Raw genomic sequence first — 23,227 nt, 5'->3', positions numbered from 1 at the left:
CATAAAATATATTTGAAGTTTAACATCACACGTTCTAAACAGTCTTTTGGAATAATATTTCAGAGTTTAAATCGTAGTTTCTTTATGTAGCTTACTAGCTTTTTTCAAACTTCTCAATGAGTTCCCAGGATGCTGATGATAATTTTAAGCCTCAAAGCAGGAAAGGAAAGCAAAGTCAATGAAGTATTTATATAGTCTCATAAAAAATTGTTGATTTGACATTTCAAAAAATAGAAGAAAAACATATTCGTCAATTTTAGATATAGAAGGAATGTCATCTATATTTTGTAGAAGAAAGAAAGCATGAAGTGAAAACTAAATTAAAAGCAAAAAATGAGAATATATTCTTTGTGTAAAACGTATTTGGAACAAGTAATTTAGTTGAACTAAAGACACTGAATATACTACTCTATTTCCTTATTTTGTAATACTTTTAAAACATTTGATGAATTATTATTGATGAATTTACTGAATTATTATATCTTAGAAATAAAATAGATTCTGTTAATTATATATCGATTATCTGTTACCTTGCAAATGACTAAAATAAAAAATTTAGTGCAATTGTGTGATTATTGTGTCTATTTACAGGTTAAAGAATGTAAACTATGCCGGTATATATTTTTTAATTTTAAAAATTGTTACAAAAACTTAATTTTATTGTATTTTATATACTTCAACAACTATTTTTAAAAGCATATTTTGAAGTCTTCATGCCTTTTTATGTTACAACTTTCTTTTACTATTAGTTTGATTAGTTTACTTGGGAATTATATTTTAAAAGTCTGTGATTCATGAATAGTATATGAAGGAAGTAATATTTTGAGTGAATATTTTAACAAACCAGTTCACAAAGATATTCACTGAATTCAGCATGTAAAGGAAAGGTCATATTTGGAATTTTAAATACTTAATTTAGGATATGTGAAGGTTAAGAATGATGGTAGGAAAATGAAGAAACAAGAACAGTAGGGAGGCTAGTAATAATTGAAGCACGAGATGATAGTGATTAAGGTATTAGGGATAAAAAGCAGGTAATGGATGTAAGAAATATTTTGGAAGCTAAATGGTCAGGACTTGTTGACTGATAGAATTTGAGAAAGGAGGGGTCTCCAGAACTCAGCAGCAATTCCTGAGAAGATTATCATAAAAGCAAGATGTAAAAATTGTTAAAATATCTAGTTTAGATGGGGATGTCTTTAGGTTCAGTACTGAACACAATGTAATTAAGGTGTCTATGGCCCAAGTTTATACATGTTTGTGCTTACACATCTGAAAGAAGAGGTCTGGATTGGAGTAAATACCGGTGATCCACTGAGGTGCAGAACGTGAGCAAAGCAGGGTGAGAGGTCAGGAAAAGACTAATAAGCACAGGCAGAGGAGAAAGAAGAATCTTTGGAGGACTTAATGAGGTTAAAATGAGAAACAGGAAAGAACAGCTTCCACGAGCTGAGGAATAAATTCTGACTTGAAAGAGATAGTGAGCTTGACTCTTGAATGTTTTGTAAGTAAGGATGTTTTGTAAGATGAACCTGAGAAATGGCTACAGACTTTGGCAATTAGAATGTCGGTAGTGATTGTAGAAAGAGCAACTGCAGTTTATTGGGAGTTAAATGAAATAATGCAGACAAATTTTTTACCATATATAATAGGTATTTAATAAAAGTGTGTTCCTGCTTCTACCTGTGCTCATCTCCCATTCCCAACATGTAATTTTATTTCAGCCAATATGGTGGCATTGAGAAAATACAATACATATGTAGAATGTGAGGGAAAGTGGTGAAAATAACATATATCTGACATCTATTATGTGTAAGGTACTTTGCCCCTGTTATTTCATTAACTCTTTAAAATATGTGAGTATTGTTGGTATACCAGTTGGACACTTGAGGAAAGTAAAGGTTATACAGTTAAAGGATATTCCTAATTTAAAGTAGTTACTAGGTAGTCTTTCTGTCTTTTAAGCCCACTTTATACATATTTCTTTCTAAGAATAAAGAGACTGATTTTAACCCAGATTTGTCACCTTGGGGTGTGATTTGAATAAATCCTTTAAATGTGTTGGGTGTTGAAGTTTTAGCAAGTAAAAGGGCTGGACTAATATCATTTAGCCCTTATTAGTGTATGCTTGCCACTCCTCTAGGAGCTTACCTGTACTATTTCATTTAATTCTCACAGAACCCTAAGAAGTGGATTCTGTTTGTATCCTCACTTTACAGATGATTAATTTGAATCACAGAGAAGTTAAGTAACCAGTCTAAAGTCACATTGCTACTAAATGTCAGAGTGAGGATTTGAAGTTATGCTTGCTGTTCCTTTATAACTAGTCATTAGTGTAGGCTATTTAGGGTCTCTCTGCTTTTGTGGTCATAGCTCTTCCAATAACAATATATATTTTGAGGTATATATGTAGAATAACTTACAGTATTTATATTATGTTACAGTTACCAAGGAGAGATATATAAGGGATGACATTAGGTTTTCAAAATGAATTGAGTACAGGCAAACTTTTCTGTATACATTTAAAAGAAGCAATTTAAATCATTTTAGTTTTCTTATTGAAAGTCTAAAAATTTATTAGCTAACTTCACTTACAATCTTGGCCAACTTCTGATAGTGTATCATTTCTGGAGCCAAATTTTTATAAAATATTATGTAATAAACATTCTTAGATGCCAACAAGGAAACATACATCATTTGGTTTTCTCTTCTTAGATATTTTGTTTGTATCTTCCCTGGAAGCATTTTTAACGTTTCCAGGGAGATGCAGAAAGATAGTTATTTTAACAATATACAACTTGCTTGATATATTCCTAATGAATCTCTTGTGAATTTTCTTCTAAAGTATATTCATGCCAGCTTTCTACTTATTGGCAAAATGATTACTGTTTCTATTATTTTTACAGAATTAGTAATATTACACAAATATAAAATCACTGGTAATGAAGTTATTACCAGAAATAAAAATCTATTCAAGAATTTTAATGTGTGATTTTATCCAAATCATTTCTAATAATGGAAGTATGATTTCCCTCTGAACAAAAATGACCAGATAATGAAGGCTTTTACCACTTTATTTTCTATTAACTGTCCATTTTAATTTTTCCTCTGTTTATCCTCACCAAAAATCTGATATGAGATACCACTTAATTCATTTAAACTTATATCACATTGCTTTAAAATGTATTTATATTGATTTATTCTTAGCTTAGATGTTCTGAAGGATACAGTTCTGATTATTTTTTATTTTTTTTATTTATTATTATTATTTTTTTTTATGCCTACAGCACCTAGGCTTCCTAGGTGGTCTCCCATTCAAGTACTAACCAGGCCTAACCCTGCTTAGCTTCTGAGATCAGATGGGATCAGGCTTACTCAGGGTAGCATGGCTGTAGAGTGATTATTTTTTTAAATGAAAATCTAAACTGAAAGTGTGACAGTTCTGTCACCATAAAAGGAATGATTTTAACTTAATGGTAGAACTCTAACAGTAGAACCAAAACAAAATATCAAAAGGTGTTTAATAGTACCAAAGAAAATAGCCACAAAAAATATATTTTTCAAATCACACAAATAAGTTTAAAATGTTTCTGGAAGTTTTAGAATTTTAATTTCTGTAAGAGGATTTTTTTTTTTTTGACACTTCAAAATAACTCATGCTCATGGTAAAATACTAACTAGTATCAAACAAGTTATAATGTCTCAGCCATTAAAATTCAATTTTATTGTTGGAGATAACTACTTTTAACTACTTATGTATTTAGTTCTTTTAGTTTTTCTCATCATTACTCTAATATATATATTCCTTTACTCACGATGTATAAATGATAGACAATATTTACTGAGTATTTTGAAAGATAAAAATTTAGCTTATTTCACCCCCCATTTATCAATGGTGGCAGTCAGGTATTATTACAGTCAGGTATTACAGTTAGTCTATTGGTGATTTTTGTAACTTTAATATGTGTTGGGAAGCAATTTTTAGTGTGTTTTCTACAAGTCTTAACATTTTCAAGCAAACCTCCTTGGACTCTAGGTATAGTGTTGACCTCCAGGTTAGTGGGCAAGTTTATTTAATTACAAGATGGTAAAGCCTCCTGCTTCCCTGAGGAGCTTTGCTTACATCCATCCCATAGAGCCACTATGTGCAGTGGTCCATTGGGGGAAGTTCCACATTGCCTCTGTGGGACTTGGGAGACAATGAGAACCCACGTGAACAAGCAGCTCATGCTCTTGCTGTTCTATGAGTAATAAACTATCTAATTTTTTTTTTCAGGATTGTTTCATTTCTTACTGAATTTATGGAAATGGGGCAAGCAACATTCCAGTTTCATAGAACCACTTGCCCTGCGCTTGGCACTTGTGTGTTCTGTAACTTTCTAGCCTTCTGCTCCAGTCCAGACCTGTTGTTGTCCAAGCCTGCAGTAAACCTTCATCTCTAGCTTGTGTGACTTGTACTTCTACACCGTATCCACATTTTCTTGGATCCAGTATCTTTCTTTTTCTCATGTTGTCCCCTTTGATTTTCTTGAATATATCCTTTTATGCTTTCTTAAAAGGGATGTATCGATGGTAGACCTCTTTAGAACTGCAATATCAGAAAAGTGTTTATTTGATTTTAGGATTGGTAAATAGTATAGCTGAACAAATATCAAATAAAATATCATATTCTCTCAGAAATTAAAAGTATTGACTTTTTGTCCTCTAATTCCAATGTTGTTAAGAATAATATCCTATATACTATATTAAATGCTATAATAACTGAAAAAATATCATAATTACAGCCTTCTACCACTAACATTAATGATACACTTATAGACTAAAAAAGGATGCCTACAAGAAAATCTGAAGCTATATGTTAAACTAAATAGGGATTTAACTTCTTTCAAATGTAAATGTTTTAATAATAGTTTTCAGTTATTCTTTTAAAGATGGAATGATAGTACAGAAATGTGGCATTGATTATTAAAAGCAATGACCAACATATCCTAAATTAATACCTATATGTTATTAATGATTCATATACTATAAATATGACAGATATCACCATATGTCCTTTAAAAACCTTTGTATAGCAGTTACTGCTATCAGATAATTTTCTTACGGATGTTAGCCACATTTAAATATAATAAAAATAAAGCATACATTTATTTAAGGAAAAATGCTTCACTTTTAGACATATTACCAAAACCTTTTGATGTCCTAGTCTATTCATATACTAAATATAGTGTATTGGTACAATTACTTAACTAGGTCAGGCAATTTTATTAAAATTCTACAACTTTAGGCATTACTTCTTTCCATAAACTATTAAATTTGCATCTGGCCTAATTTTCTGTCTGTCGTTTTGCATACATCTTATGTACTAGATTAAGTTCTACAATTTACATTTCTAAAAATTGTGATCATGATAAAGTCTTTTATTTAAAACCTGAGTATCCAGAGAGTCAGTGAATCCTACTGTTTAAACTCACAGGTGTCATGGTCAGACATGTGCTTACATTAGGATCCTGCCACTGAGTTGATGTTTGACCTTGAAGAAAATAGTGAAACAGTCATTTTCAGTTTCCCATTTGTAATATCATTAAAATAAAATCCACCGGGTTTGAAGATTAAATTGAATAAAGCGTAGAAAATGTTCTTAGCACAGGACCTGAATTACAACTTCTATTCCTCAAGGATCTTTATTCTTCAAGGATCTCAGATTTTTCCCAACTTGGAAGCCAACAAATTAGCCTACATAGTTTCAGAGATTCTGGCAGCAGACAGGAGACTCCTAGATCGGAGACAGAGGACTTGATTGCTCACAAGACAAGGTTCATGTTCACCGTTATTCCCCTAAACCCCTATCCCACAGGTGTGATGTGGAGCATCCCAGGGTGATGCTGTGCACACAGTGGGTTTTAGTCTCATCTGAGAAACCCCAAGCTCAAGATACCCCCAGTCATAAGAAGGTTGATAGCAAGCATGTCCAATCTCAACCCCAGAGGAAGACTTTATCTTAATTTTTCTGGACAGAATTATACCTGCCTTCTGCTCTGTAGGTAGACACTCTTAATCTCACAAGACCATTTGCTCTACAAAGATAATACAAGAACACAAGCTATTACAATATGTGTTGACACAAAAGAGAGCCCATGCAGAATTGTCTCTCAACAATATGATTCACAAATTCTTCCCTGCTTCCTAGTGAATATCCACTTGCTGTTGAGCTCTTTGATTCTACTTTGCCTTCTACTTTCCTTTTGAATCTGTCCCTCGGACATCTCCTGAGTTCTACACCCTTCCCCAACTACCAAGCCCACTTCATACATCTTCTCCAGTGCCTTGTTTATAGAAGGTGGTCAGAAAATAATTGTTGAAATTAAATGAATTGCATTTATGAATTTGTTGTTCGGGAATCAAAATAATGTGTAATAAAAAAATCTTAGAGAAGGGACATTAGAGTTTTCTATACCATAATTATTAAAGTATAGTACGTCTTCTGTAGACACTTGAGTTGAAGACTTTCATTTCAATGAAGGTTTATAACAAAAATATTATTAGTGTACGAAGTTCTTTATTTTAAGGTAATTAATTGCTGAGTTTGAAGCTAATTTTAAAAATCGAAATGACTTTAATCTATACAGAAACATTAACTGAATAAATAGTATAAGAGCAAGAACTTAGAATCCTACAATCTTGGTTTGATTTCTATTCTATTAATTAGTTATAGTGATGGGCTATGAACACCCAATAAATTGTTATTATTGTTGCTTTAAACACACAGCTTTTTACTGGAAATAAATTGCTGTAGTTTTTATTTGTCTGAGAGACTATTTCTCCTTTACTTATGAAGAATAATTTCACTGGTTATAGAAGTCAAGTTTGGCGGTTGTTTTTCTTTAAATATTTTAAAGATTTCACTTCGATCTTTTTTGCTTATATTGTTTCTGATAGACGTTGGTTATAATTCTTATCCTGTTTCTCTGTAGGTCAGCACTCCCCACCTCAGCTGTCTTTAACATTCATTGCATTTTTTACAGTTTGAATGTGATGTATGTATTTTTTCTGGTTTTGTTTTCATTTTGCTTTGTGTTTATTTAAATTGATATTTTCTGTACTTTTTGAACCTGTGGTTTGGTGTCTATCATTAATTTTGAAAGGGTCTTGTGTATTCTTTCTTTAAATATTTTGCTATCCTGCTCTCCTGCTGCTTTTCTCATTAAACAAATGGTACAGCTTTTGATACAATCTCATGGTTCCTGGATGTTCTGGGTGTTTTGTTTTGTTTTTATTTTATGGCTTTCATTATTTTTTTCTCTTTGCATTTTAGTTTAGGAAGTTTCTCTTGACCTATTTTAAAACTCACTGATTTTTTTCCTTGACTATCAGGTTTACTGATGACCTGTTAAAGACGTTCTTCATTCCTATTATTGTGATTTTTTTTCTACTACTTTCTTTTGATCCTTATATTTTTATCTCTATGCTTATGTTAATCATTTGCATTTTTATGTTTCCTCTTCTCTTTTAGTCTTCAACATGTTAATCATAGTTATTTTAAATTCTCTCTCTGATCATTTCACTATCCAAACAAATGACATTGGCTCTAACAATGGGTCATTCTGTCTCTTCAGACTGCTTTTAATTTTTTTAAAAAACTTCATCATGCCTTGTAATTTTTTGTGGGAAGCTGGAGAGAAACCTGGTAGTAAGCACTGAGGTTAAATAAGCCTTTAGTGTGAGGATTATGTTACTGTGGCTAGGATTTGAGTGGTGTCTTGTGATTATTATAGCTATGGGCATCAAAGGTGTTAAATTCCTCATGTCATTGTTTTGTCCTCCCCTCTTTTAGGGAGCTTCCCTTCATACTACTCAGAGTGTTAGCACCTGACAGTTCTTTCAGTTGTTATTTACTGTTGTTGTTGTTGTTGTTTATTGGAGGCGTGTTTGAGTGCTGGTCAGGTATGCGGGAGGATGAGGAAGGAGGGATTTTTCTCGTTTTCTGATTGTTTTAGACTTTTAGTGGACTTGTGTCTTAGGAAAGTGGTTTTGTCCCTCCTCCAGGCATAGAGGTTTTTTCTCTTCCTGACCACTATTTCCTTATCCAACTACAGAGTTCCCATTCTAGTTTCTTAAAGCTCTCTCCCCTGTTCATTATGCTGTTTATTTGTTGGTTGGTTGGTTTGAGTCCTTAGGGAAAATATGGAGGTCGGAGAGACTGGAGTTGGGGGAATTTCCTGTCCAGGAAAAGGCTCTGGCAAAGTCTTTTCCCCTAGAAAGTAGGTCTTTGTTATGGAGAAAGCTCTGGGCTTATTTCAAAATGGTTACTCTTTTCCTCTCCTACCAGAGCCACAGAATGATATTCCCTTGGGTTTCTAGAAGGCAAACCTATGACTGTAGAGGCTCCACAAGATGGAAGCCCCCAGAAGTTTCTCATCAGCAGCATTTTGTTAAAATTAACATTTCTGTGCCCCTATCAATTTCTGCCTCCAGCATCTTCTTCTCCAAGCCAGCACATCCTAGCTGTCTCTCTCTAGCTACAGTAGAGCAGAGTTCCCTTCCCTGGATTGGGATGGAGTATCAGGAATGCCCTCTGGTGAAGTCCTTATCCTTGGTCCCCAGAGATTAGGAGTTTGTCAGGGAAAGGGGACAGAAGACTTCATGATGGCTATTCTCATTCCTGGTGCCAGGGCCATGTAGAGAGTTTTCTTAAATCTGTTCCATGAGAATACTGTGGGGTTTCTGGAACAATAGCTTGTAAAAGTGAAGTCGCTAAGGTGGGGTTGGGTGTGATGGTGGAAGAAAGGGATGAAGGGTTAAAGAAGCACAAATGAGTAATTGATAGATAAATGGTCATGGGGATGGGGAGCATGACATAGGGAGTGCAGTTAGCATTAATATAATGGTGAGGTGGAACGCCAGAGGAGAGAAAGAGCCATCAGGGGGATCATTTATAAACTATGTAAATGTCTACCTAATATACTGTATACTTGAAACTAATAATAAAATAAAATTTTAAAAATAATTTATAATTTTAAAAAAAGTGGAGCCACTCTCTTTTTGGCTTCAGCTTCCAAGAGTTTCTCACTCTCAAGCTAGTTCATGCTCAGCTTCTAGCAATAAATCAAAATTACTATTTATGTGTTTCCACTTTTTTATGACATGCATCAGCTTACCTGTGAAGTAAATAAATCTCAGGCGTTCTAACTAGATTTGTTCAACTCATAGATTTCAGGGTGGTGGTTTGCCCTATAATCTCGGTTTTCGGAAGAGTCCAGAAAAAGTAAGTGACTTTTAGTTTCTTTCAGTTTTTCTTGATTTAAAGACAGGGATAATAACTTTCATGCTCTTTACATGTTGGATCTGAAACTTGAAGTCTAAAAATACTTTTAAAATATAAATCACCATATGACTTGTTAATGCACCATTAGTTATTACCATATAATTTATTGGAGTATAATGCTCCACAGTTGTCTTTTGAATAAAGGATGACACTGACTCAATAGCAAAAAAAAGATGCAGTGATATTTCCTTCCTATAAATAATATAGATGTTTGAATGTATTCATCTTCTGACCCAGATATTCTAGAAACCGATAGCACAAACGTGTAAAAAAGCTACTGCCTTGAGAGTTTTGTATAGAACTCTGAGAGAAGGGAGACTCAAAGTTTTGCTGGTTTATTAGATGGCCTCACACTTATTACTATGAAAGTGTTGACTAATTCAGCATGTGTTTATCTCTGATGCTTTAACTCAAAAAAAAAAACAAACAAAAAAAACAAAGTGTCACCATTTTACACTTTGTAAAATGAACAGCACTTTTCTTTTAACTATTACTGCTGATCCTGCAAGATCAAGCACCAGAGAGGCCTCCCAGGCATTTCTCAGCGGTTGCTCAGTTGAGTCAAATTGAGAGCTCTGCTCCATTAGCGTGGGAGCAGCTTTGTAATTTTCTGAATAATTAATGAAACACAAACTCACAGTTCTTCCCTCTAACTGAAAATTTGTTTTATTTTCTTAGCATATGGTTGTTCTTAAAAACTTTCTTTTTTAAAAAATTTAGGCTTAATGATCGAAACTAAAAATTTCACTAAAGCCACGAATAGGTAAACATAAAATCATGTCACGGTATCACAGTATTTTAAAGATAATAATGAGGACATTTGGTATGATTTTGGCCAGAGATAGGTTTGGTTTAGATAGGTCCTGATTCCAAATAGTATGGGGAATTTACACTTAGAACAGTGTCATTGTTTTGCTTTGCCATATGGGATCAAAGGAATAGACTTATACTGATAGAGTTTGACTTTTTCAGCAAGTAATCTTTTTTTCTGACTAATAAACAGCTAGAAGGATGAATAAGCTTATAACTTAGATTATGGATTCCCAGAGGAATTTGAGTTTTACAAGATTTATTTTGTGATCTATATTTGAATATTATGATCATCCCTTCTAAGAGTATTTGGTATAGATTTTATGAAAATTAAACTTTATAAACCCAGGTTATTCCAGATGGTACTCAGTGTATGATTTATTTCAGAACTTTTTTTTCCCACAATGTGCAACTTTGGAATTAAGAAGCAACAACAAAAATAAAGTCGGAATTATGTAATAGTTTGTAGTTAATTAAATTATTTTGCTAAAATGACAACCAAAATACAAATAATAATTTTTGAAAATAGTGTCATTTGTTTCTTAAGCAAACAAATTACCATATACATATATTATATACATATAAAATAATAAAATTTAAAACATGTTTTTTCTGGTATGTGTGTATATATATATTGGCAGTTAAGATAATTTTTGCTTTAACATGAAGCTCTTCTCAGTTTTACTTATTTCTTTCACAAATCAGTCTTTAGAAATTAAGAAATGTTGGTATTACCATTAAAATCATTGTAATTATTTTATGTTCTGATTTATTTTTTATTATATGGCTACTACTAATTTGGAAACCATGCCTAAATATAATTATTTAGCTTTTGTTTACCTTTAATATTAACATATGATGTTTGTTTACTTAATCTTTAAAACCATTAAGCAGTTTTCTTTACCTTTAATGATTTCATTTTTAATATAGTTCATTAATCAGTAATCACTGTGAGCCAAATGCCTTTTCGAAAAACATGACATTTCATTCTCAGTGTACAAGGCTTATAAACCATTCATCTTAAAGTGTGGCTATTTATTAAACAAATAATAATGCCTTTTTTTAGTAATAATTCCAGCAGCTTAAACATTGCTACTCACACTTCCTTTTGCATTATTTTGGAACAAACCTCTCCATTGTAGCCTGCTAACTTAAATAATATTTCCTTTTCCTCATTTGTATTAAACTCTCTTCTATAACTCTTTCTCATGCATCTAAAGACCTATGGACTGGAGACAGTAGCATTTCATTATCATTACATTTATTATTATTGTGCTCTCCATCCAGAATGTCAGAGGACAGGGTAATTTAAAATAGGAGTGTAGGCTATGTTATTCCACAGAATCTCATTAAATTATTTCACTTCAGGTTCTACACACTGTGAATTAGAATACCTTCAGCAAGTGTCTCCTTTATAGTTCTCAGAAGGGACTTTTAACTAATGTTAAAGTTGCAGAGAGTGAGGTTTAACTAGTTCACTGTTAAAGCTCCATAGTCATGATTGAAATAGTACAGAACTGCAGTGTTTATCATTATATTTAATTAGAAGCTCAGTTTTGTATGTGATAAATATATTTGTCTTAATGGCAGAATCATATATTTGATTAAATTTATCTCGAGGTATTATCAACCTAGAAATAATGTGTCCATGCAACATGGAGTTGCTGATGTAATAATAAGGACTAATGAGGATTAAAAACTTAAGGAGAAACATTTATACATGTAAGTATTCCATTAGCTGATATCTGATTGAATGTAAAATACTTTTCAGGTGTGTATTCTTCTAAAATCTATCAATTTTTTAAAAAAAATTGTCAACTGCACTCTTTGTTTGACCATAACTAATACTATTTTCCTTCCTACTAGAGAACATGGAGTGCTAATTTTGCCAGGAAATTAGCTAAGGATAACATCTGAATGAAAACTGTTGAGCAATAGCTATGCAAAGCTCACTTGAAAGACCAAATGATGATGATGAGAGTATTACTAATAGTAATCAATATAATGATAAGAGAAAAAGAAATAATTCTCATTGTATTTAATGGAATTTTTATAAATCTTTTTCTGGATTATGTTAGAAGGATTGGATACATATCTGTTTTCCATACTGGAATTGTTGCACTTCAGGAATTGTTTTCTATGTGATGTTCTGGTTCATAGTAATAGATGAGAGAACTTTCTTTGTGAACTTATTGGAACTGCTGATTATTTTATATGATCACTTTTTTATGAGTACTCACAGGAAATTTTCTTTCTGGATTTGGTTTAGATTTCTTAGATGAAAAAAACTTTTTTTTCTTTTTTTAAACAGTCTCACAAAAAATACCATACTTACCTCAGATAAATTCTCTTTAATGTCAGGAAAAATGTAAGACTACCCTCTATTTTCTCAAAGTACTATTAGAAATGTGGGCCAATTGTTTAAGAAATAGGAATAAATATGAAGGTTAAGAAGAGAGACACAAATCCATTCCTATTAGCAAATACTATAATTATTTCTATGAACTCTAACAAAATTTGAAAATTTAAGAAATGAAAATTCAGAAATATCTGGATAGAAGAATAATTGATAAAATAAATAATATTCCTCTATACCAGAAATAATCAACTTGGTAACATAAGAAAATGCAAGTTTTAGTTCTTAATAGAAAGCAAATCTCTATAGAATGGAATGCACAAAAATTTTAAAGAGAAAATAATATATCATATATAATAAAGAACATGAAAAAAGATCTGAAAACTTGAATATATATTTATCAGTAAAAATATTTAAATTGTAAAGATATTTACTTGTCCCAAATTAATCTATAAGTGTAATATATATATAATCAAAGTTATAATATGCATTTTCGAAATTACAGAAAAATCTTAATTGAAAATTTATGCTTAAAGCCAGTCGTAATAAAGAATAATATAAAGAAGGAGACTTGACAGCTACTAAGACATAATAAAAAGTATAGTCATAAAAGCAGAACAAATAAATAACTCAATATGATAAAATGTAATAATTCAGGAACAATGTGAATATGGAATCTTGATATATATGGAGAAATGCAGTTAGACATTTAACTTATAATTTGTATCTTGAACTCTAGTTGAATTAAAGACTTCAATTTGAAAAGCAAAAGTATAAAGCTAATTGAAGCAAATATAGGAAAATATCTTTGATTCTGTAAAATGGAAGGATTTTTTGACAAGGTCCTAAAAATCAAAACCAAGGGTAAAAAATCAGTGGATCTTTTTACATCATATATAAGGATTTCCATTCAAAGAAGGACATCTAATAAACGTGTGACAGAGTAGAAGATATTTAAAATGCCCAAATTTCACAAGACATTAATAATTATGTAGAATTTCTATAAACCAAGAAAAAATATTACAGCCACTAGCATATGTGATAAATGTGATATGTGTGTCTGTGTGTATATGTGTATATATACGAGTATGTGTCAATATATGTATATATATACGTATGTATATATATGTATATATATATATAATGTGATGAATGAGTACATTTAAAAAAATATCATCGAATAAGAAAAGTAAGAACAAGATGATTTCTAAAACAATAACATTTATATGAATTAAAACAAGCAAAATCAATATATGTCAGAAGTATGTAAAAATATTAAAATGCATACCTGTGGGGAAAAGGAATATAGGGGTCTACTCTGAAGAGGAAAACATATAATGGAAGAAAATGGATGAGATTTTTCATGACCTGAAGAAGAAAGTGTTTCTTGAACTAAGGAATATAATTAACTCTATTCTCGGTACCAGAAGGTAAACCGAGTACCCATCACTGGCTAATAAAACCAGATGAATTCATTTTATGTGAATTTAAAGCTGTCTGCTTGACATGAAAAATATATGGTGAACAAAATACCCTGACAAAAATGGAAATGTGGAAAAAATGAAAATATGTAAAACGTTAGACGTATCATTAAACTTAAATGCAAAATATATCAGTAATTAATGGTATTTTAATTAGTAAAATCAGTGACTATAAAAGGAAGAAAATCAAGCAAGAGCAAAAATTAATGATTTCAAAAAAAAGATAAAATAGGATTTGAAAGGCAAAAAGCTAGTTTTTTAGATTAAATACGAAAATAATAGTATCTACAACTCGATAGCATTACATTTGAAAATGTACCTGAGGAGAATAAATTCATAGGAAAATGTTAATACAAAAGGAAGAATATCCAGAATAGATCTATAACATTAAATAAATTGATTCAATAGTAAAACATCCTGCAAAGAAAATATCCTTCCCGAATTCTTTTGCCTAAGTCCTAAAATGCAAGAAACATCTCATTTGAATCATGCCCACAGTTTTCCAGAGATATCCCTTCTCCACTCCCTCAGCAGAATCACTTCTCAATTCTTCAGACCATGGAAGCCTTAGCTTCAAAACCAAACATAAATAGTGCGATAGGAAAAAATGTAGTCATAAATGTAGATGAAAAATTCTCAAATAAAATATATTAGCAAACAGTTCTGAGATAATAACATACATGGTGCAGTGAGTTTATTTTGTGTTTATCTCAAGGATGCATGACAAATTTAATATTTGTTCTCTGCATGATAGAAGCATGATTATCAAGACTCAAGTTTTACATATTTTGCAATATCTACCTTTGGAAAGTGGTTTAAATAGCTAAAACAATATGTTATTTTTACAGGTCTGCATAGATTGAACCTTTAAAGTGGCAACTTAGACATGGTTTACATTTTACCAGATAATGGTACCAAATCAAGTTGTCTAAACATGTTCAAAGGCAAAAAAAAAAAAAATGTAAAGAATATTCACTACAAATATTGTATCCTAAGGCTTAATACTTTCAATATATTAAGAATCAGACAGTAATTGAAAACTATCAAATTCTCATAGAAAGATAAAAGGAATTTTCCAGAAATTTCATAAAAATGTATTTTTATTGCAACTATTCAATTTCATCAATAATCAAACAGTTCAAATTAAAGTGAACATGATAATTTTGGACTTTCAAATTAATGAAATAATAATTATGAAATAATAATATTGGGGCTTAAAAGGTAGGTGAAATGAGACTGGCTGAGAGGGTACTATAAAAATATAACTTTTGAAAACCAACTTGCATCGGAATCCTTAAAGAGCTCTGAGTCTTTGACCTAGTATATCTTCTGAGCATATATTTAAATTAATAATCATAAAATCACAAAATTATTGAACACAAGTTATTATTGAAAAAAAATATGACACAGGTAATTAGAGACAATCTAAATGTCCAGTAACATGAGAATTGGTAAATAAAGCATGTGTTGTTTTAATGAAGCCATTAAATTTTTTAGGAATATTAAGTGTTATGTAAAAACAAAGTATAGAACCCCAATTATGTTACTGCATTCATATCAATGTTTATCTCTCTTTAAAAAACTACTTTCCCAGGATACATATCAATCAACAGATTTTCTTCTCTGGGAAAACAGAATATTTTTTTTCTTAATGCATTTATACTTTATCTAAAATTTCTGAATAGCCATATATTTTCATTTGGAACAAAGGGGTAAAAATTATTAACAAGTTAAAATTATTTTTAACAAGTTAATAAACTTAACAGTGGCCTTCTAATATTATGCTTTCAGAGTAGACATGCATGTATGATCAGATAAAGAGGAATTTGTAGTAAATATTCCTGATTTTTTATAGTAAAGGAATTAAAACAAGATGTACTTCACTGTATATTATATAATCTTGCATAACTATTTGATAATCTGATTAAATTATTCATCGCACTCTTTAAAGAACACTCTGCATAGAGCTATAATATTTGAAATTGTTTTTTCAATATACTGATTTTTCTCCTGTTTCATATTTATGAATACTCTACTTTTGTATTAATAACTTATAGTTATTGATTTGATTAGTTAATAGAGGAAAACCTTAAGAAGGATATTACTAATTAAAATTTATTTTTGTAGTTATTTAGAAATAGGACTTTACTGCATTTTGTAATGTACTACTTTGCAATCTTGTAGAAATAAAATAGTACATCCATTATTTTTAAATTAAAGAAACAAAAACCCAAATAATTTATATAAATTGAATAATGCTACATGACTTAGTGTTTGTAAAATAAGTTTAAGCTGGGTGTATGATTCTTAGCCACAGAAACATGCTAAAATATAATAATAGTAATTATGTAAAAATTATGCTTCTTGTGGCCACAAATTGTAAATTATAATATAAGTGGAACCATTTGTAGATAGGAGATGGCTGTTGAAAGTTCTTAAGAGAAAAGTAAAGAAATGATGAAGATCTAGTTCAATATTTATTTTTACTTTCTTTACCTGCTAAATATGAGGATATTAGCAACACAGGAAAAAAAGAAGATTCAGGTACTATTAGTAGAAACATTTTATAGATTTCTGGTGTCTACTTGGGAAGAGTAATTTGTCCAATTTTTGTGCAATTAATGAGCATAACATATAATTTTAAAAGAATTTTTAAATGTTTAAAGTTATTTTTTAATAAGAGTTAAAGTCATACTCCAATTAATAACTAAATTGGGTATTTTCTCTTAACTCTTCAAATATATCCCTTGTATACCAACCCATGAACTTGACAGGTGTATCTTTTTGTTATTTTCCAGTTTAATTTGTTACATTAAGTATTTTTCATAGTTTTACTATCTTTCTATTTTTTTTCCTTTCTAAGACTCTTAACTTTGTTGCCTTCAAACATCGCAAGCCACAAAAGACATATCATGTGCATGGAGTAGGAAGTCTACCTCCCACCTGCTTTTTCTAAATTTAATCTCTGCACTCATTTTCTAAGATTTTATTTCTGGCTTTTGAGGGAGCCTGACCCAATTCCAACCTGCTTGCTGCATACACTCCTGAAGTTAAACACATTTCAGAGTTTAAGGTTCTGTGCTAAAAAAACACAGCTGGCTAACAGAACTAAGGAGAAGACTTAATTTGATTAAGTACAATATGTTGAACAAATGCCATCATTCAGGCTAGCTAGGGCATACAGTGTAAATGTCTAGAGGGCCAAAAGAGAGCAGAATATCATCTGGGAATTACTAAAGTGGAGCTAATAAATCCACGGATGTAAAAGAATATTCTTAAGAGCTGCAGAAACAAAAGGCAGAGTGTCAAGAGGAATCCCACACTAGACAAGCATTGAAAAGTTTTACAGCTGCTGCCAAAATGCTCTCCTTTGTGCCGACTTTGCTAATTGGCAGTTTTCATTTCAGCACATATTGCAATGAAAACTGCAGGAAAGTCGGCACAAAGGAGAGGGTGAGCTTCTATCCTGCAGAAAGAGATGTACAACAGCCTCTCAGAATCTCCAGTATATTGTATATGACAAGGGTAGGTCCAGAGGTCATTGCTGCTGGGAAGTGCCACATTTTAGAGCTCCAAGCTGGAGAGAGCCACAACATAAATAGCACAGGAAAGGCAATGGGGATCCCACACTACAAAGAAAATTTATTTAACTTTATTTAACCTTAAACAAACTTACTGCTCAAGGCTATTTTGGCATAATTTTTTTAACATCTATTGAAGTGGGGTTTTGCCATTTTAAAAGTGCTGACCTAGAATTTTAAAGTCAAATTCAATAAAGTGGAATTTACTTTTATTGAAGTATAAAGGTGAGGATGTTTTTAGTGTTTGCTGGTAAAGAGTGTTGAGAAAGGTATGGAGAATACAGAGGAGGGAGGAGTGGGAGAGGGAGGAGGAGGAGGAAGGAGGGATTTACTTGCTGCTTTAATCTGAACCAACTGAGGGAAAGACTATGTATTCCTTGATGGAGTAACCTCCAGGACACTTTCTTATCTAAGTATTTCATTTTGTTATTCACCCTTCAGCAATCATACTCATTGGAATAATTTAACGCAACCGAATTCATTGCCTAATGCATTTCTCAGAAGGTCTGTTTGTAGACAGGTTCTGAGTAGACTTCCAATCAGATCCATGACTTTTAGATCATCCTAATGGTTATTTCACTCTTAGGATAAGGAGGACTGATTGATTACTCCAGCTACCTGCGCAGAGAACCAAACTCCGTAACTGCTGGTCAAGACACTTCTCATTAAAATACTTATGTGTAATGATACCCAAAATAATTTTATTTCTAGTTTTATTGTCTCTAGAAAGGGTTACTGAGAATCACCAAACCTATGTTATACGTGAATTTTGAGTTTTATAATACAATTAATTTAAACATGTAGCTATATTTATGAGTGTGTGTGTGTGTGTGTGTGTGCACATGCGAGTGCATGTGCGTGCGCATTGAGAATGAGGGATGCAGTGGGAATCTCTGACAAGCTTGGTCTCTTTCCAACATGTGCTTATGGAAACCCTTAGCAGTATGTGCTGTAGCGGGAAGTGCTTCTGTGCACTCTTCATCTTCTTTCTGCCTGGTCCTGTGTTATTGAATGAGCTTCTTTTGCGTCTACCAGATTGGTCATAGAGTGCTTGCACTCTTCTATTAGGAATTTTACACAATTTAGAGAGGCTCAGTCTTTCTGTTTGCAGCATTTCGATTTCAATAAGAATTTTGTTAACTATTTACGATATGTTTTTCTCACTCCAGTTGCTCCCCAGTAACAGTCCCCCTCCTTCTCCTCTCACTCCCTCCTTTTTTAAAAACACCTGTGTTCCATGTTTTTCTCTAGTGATTCTTTAAAAAAAAACCTGTTACTGCTACATTTCTTCATCCATAGAAACTCTGCCTGGCAGATTATACTTGAAGATGCTTCCACCATAGGGAAGAAGTGATTGGCATTTTGATAATTAACAAAATATTTTAATGTGAACACTACCATTTTAGCCAAGTGGGCATCAGTGCTGGTGTGAGTCATTCAAAGCATAATCATCTCTGGGGGATTCAGGACATTCACTGTCAATAGGTTTTCTCTATTTTACTTACCACTTCTTCGATGATATGCCACATACTATACCTGACTTATGAGGACACTAAAAGTCTGTTACACATTTCTACCTAGTTGAATGGATTGCAATTTTATTAGAATCTCTTCTATTCCACTGGCATTTTTTATAACCTAAATTCTAACCACCTTGCTTAGTCTAATAAATTGTGCTTGCTCTTCTTGAGAGATACTGGTAAACACTTTGTTCTTGACAATAATGAATTTATAATGCTCTTTGTTGTCAGGTTATTTATAAAAAATGAAATACTTCTGGTATTGTTGGCTGTGTAGGTTTTTACTAGAGTGTCTTTGGAAAGTGACATTCTCAAATTCAGTGCTCTATTTCTGAAGATGTGACCTATTTCATACCAGAAATCCCCTGGGCACTAATTACACTTACAACATTCCCCTTCTGATCTCTCTTTACAAAGAAAAATTATACTTTACTATGTTCCCAAGTTTACGATGAGTAAAGTACCCAACTCATAACAATAAACTGCATTTCAGTTTGTTCTAAGAGGCATGAAATTTTTTTTTAAAAAGCTCATATTCCTGGCATATGTGTGTGATTAAGGATGTAAAGGTGTTACAGCACTGAAGATAGTATCTATTATATGTTGTATGTATTGTTTATCAAATTTAGATGAGTTCTCCCAGACCAGTCTGTTTTCTTTGTAATTGTTGACTTAAAAAGGATAATACATTTGTGTAATTTTAAGCTCAAATCGACTTAATAGAAAGCAATTGCTCTCACAGAATAGATGTGGTTAAGATATAAATCTCTGTTAGAAATAATGCAGATAGTTATTTTTAATATCTGTATACAACTCAGGCCATCTATAGCTATGTGTATAGCTATAGAACATATATACATATAGCATATATATCTACATAGTGTGTGTATACATACAGCCATATATACATAAATTTATTAACACAAGGAAAAGAGGCTATCAGTAAGCAGGGAGGAAACAAAGTACTCATGAATTTCATACTTGTTTTACATAAAATATATTATTGATTTTTTTCGCTCATGCAATATCTCTGCTGGTTGTCCTCCTCTGTCTTCTTGTAAAATATTAGAATTATTCTATTTTCAATTTAAGTAGATGACCATTCATTTTACATATATTATACTTCATATCAATACAAACTATTTGCAGAGAGTTTAAACCTACTTCTGTTTTATATTCACTTAAAAAATCTTTGATCGAATAGTAGGTAATATTGGCAGATATAAATTTAAGAAGGGTGTAAGTTTTTTTTCTCCAAGAATTCACAGGCCATGCAATCTGTACATAAATACTCTGATAAGAGGTAGAGACAAACAAATGCCATCAGAAAGATGGAGCTTAAGTTCTATGGCAGTTCAGAAGAAATCAGAGTAGGTTAAATGAAAGAGTTAGTATTTGACACAGACCAAAGTTTGTGTATTAAGATAGAAGTATGAAGAATGTAGATGGAGCAAGAAGCTTGATCAAATTCATAGCAATAAGATTTCTAAAGGTGTTTGGTAAATTAGGGAACCTCCCAAATTCTGAGTAGAATGTTCATACTTGACCTTTCCAGACTTTGTTAATTTATAGATGGTTAATTACTATCTATTTGGCATTACAGTGCGTCTGAAGTGGCTGGTGAGTGTAATGAAAGAAATCACATTCAATTGAAATAAATCTATCAAGTGTCTTCCATACACAGGTGCAGTGCTAGGTGCTAAAAAGATACACATAAACATATATATTCCATGTGCTACATAATTATGATATGAAATCAGCATTGTGAATGCTAGAATCAAAGTTGGCTAAAACAGTTATTACTCATAGTTCTAATATAATTATAATACATAGTTCTAATTATGGACTGTAGGTTGAAAAGAATAAATTCTGTTGTACTATCATTTCCAAGATGTATGTACAGGTGAACATAGTTCTAACAAAATGGGATGATACAGATCACTCTTACTTAATAAAACGGGCTAAAATCTAACCATATACAACAAATCCTGAAGGACTGTGGTTAGCATGTCTGGCGGATAACTCCTACACTGCTTTCCCTGCATATGAAGAGATTACTTAAAAGACTTTATGTTCAGAGCTACTAACCGTAAAAGGAAAGATAGTAATTTTAGCTGTGACACTTTTCCAGAAAAGTTATTTTTTTCTTAGTCTAGTCAGACTACCTATGATGGGAAATTCAAATTTAACTTTTCAATTTACTTGCAAGTTTTACTTCCATTGCAGGAAAGGGGATTACTCTGAGACTTCTAGATATGGTTATTTCTTAGATAAGTTTGAGTCTAAGGCATACTGGGAGCTCAGCAATGAATGGAGAGAAGCCTAGATTCACCCCCAAGACACATGAAATATTAAAGCTAGAGCAACAAGAGTTTCCAGCTGGCTTGTGTAGTCTCTAAAGGTCTGTGTCCACAAGCCTCAGCCTTCTCTTCAGCTGTGCCACACATTTGGTATGGGCTTCTGCATCCACCGGTATGAATGCAGCTCAGCTCCCTGCCGGAGGTCAGGCCTGAGCCCCAGGACAGTGGTGAGGAGGCCATGTTCCCTGGTGAGCCCAGTGCAGTTCCTGCTGACCTCTGAGTGGAAGACCTGCCATCTGCATAGGCGAACTGAAAAACCAGAGAGGAGAGAAGCTAAATTCTTAAAACTTTAAAAGATAATCTTTTGTATGATATCATTTATCCATTTTAGGGTCAAAACAAGAAATCCGTGCATCTGATTCATTTGCTTTACCTTTGAAACCTGCCCAGATGTGGCTTCCAGATGATTTAGTGCTTTATATTTGGTTAGCATAGTAGGCTTAGGAATCTACCCATGAACGTGTGGAACTGGAAAATCAAGCTGTCCAAAAGAAATGCTGCTTTAGTGTATATGTGAATTCAGTTTAGTTCATTGTCATTGACACAATCATGAGAAAGGTACTCTTTAATCTGTTCACAAGTCTTTTTCCACTAGCATATAAACTAGATAAGAAAAGGTACTTTGTTCTCTTTGCCTCTGCCACTCTTACTTCTAGAAGGCTGTCTAGACCAGTGGACTCAGGATCACCTGGGAAATTATTAGGAACTTGTTAGGATTAGAAATGCAAAATTTTAGCTCCCCTTTCCCAACTGCACACTTTATCAGAAATTCAGGGAGTGGAGATACAGCAATCTGTGTTTTAATAAGCCCTTCAGGTGATTCCAATACAAGATATTCCTGGCACATAGTAGACACATAATCAAGTCTCGTTAAAGTCATGAAGGAAGCTTAAAGAAGAGTGGTAATAGTGACTTAAGAGAGTAAGGATCACATTTCTGTATTTTCCTGTGTACATAAACTACTGAGTAAAGGGATTTCTCTTATAGTAAAAATTTCTATAAAGCGTATAAGGAGTAACTGGCCCGATTTATTAAGAAACACAGTTTGCCCTACATAGAAATCCGTTGGTTAAAATTTTAGAGCAATCAGGAGCTAACCGTAACTCTGTATTATCACTAAAGATCTGCTTCTCAGGGAAAGAAAGAATACAGTTCCCCTGTAGCTGGAGGTAGCCATTTAGCTCTTGTCTCATTTTCTGTATACTTTGAACATTGTGAACTCAGCTGTAATTTATTTTGATTTTGTGAATTTGGATTTTTAACCTTAAAAAAGATTTTATATTGTATTTCTTAAACAATGGATGATAAAGTTTATAAAGACCAGTAAGAAGCACTGAGCAGACGATACTGCTGGTGAGAACGGAAAGAACTGTCCTATAATATGAAGATCAGCAGTAAGCTTGCTTACTTTTTTGAAGCTGCTCAATGATTATCTGTATATTTTTGACAACGACTTAGTTAATAAGTTGTTAATGATCTGCAGTTTGTCGTATTTTCTTTACTAATGAAATTGCAACTGGAAAATGAATTTGCTTTGTCTTAAACTCTCCAGCCCCTCTCTACCTTCACTGCGCCCCTTCCTATTTAAACAATTCTGTCAACACATAATTTAAACACATAATTTTTTAAAGAATTAAATTCTTAAGTTATACCAAAATAGAATATAATATTCTAAATAGAATGGACAATCTAGAAATATTATTGACAGAAATCTCGAAATGAATTGTAGCTGATGGTGAGGGCGTGCATCTTTTATAACTTTTCCTAATAGAGTCAGAGAATCCAATTTGTTGA

General features: G+C 32.3%; 1 protein-coding gene and 1 pseudogene across 3 annotated transcripts in view; one reads left to right on the top strand and one right to left on the bottom strand.

Moving 5' to 3' along the window:
• Positions 1 to 23,227, top strand: part of SPOCK3 (SPARC (osteonectin), cwcv and kazal like domains proteoglycan 3) — a 319,126-nt gene that overhangs the window by 231,339 nt on the left and 64,560 nt on the right. The gene's annotated exons all lie outside the window — the stretch shown is intronic.
• Positions 3,279 to 3,397, bottom strand: LOC120613668 (uncharacterized; annotated as a pseudogene).

The sequence above is a fragment of the Pteropus medius genome, unplaced genomic scaffold (assembly GCF_902729225.1).
Source record: "Pteropus medius unplaced genomic scaffold, Ma_sr-lr_union100, whole genome shotgun sequence".
NCBI lineage: Eukaryota > Metazoa > Chordata > Mammalia > Chiroptera > Pteropodidae > Pteropus > Pteropus medius.
The sequence above is the reverse complement of the archived record's forward strand: the minus strand, read 5'-3'. Positions and strand labels throughout refer to the sequence as shown.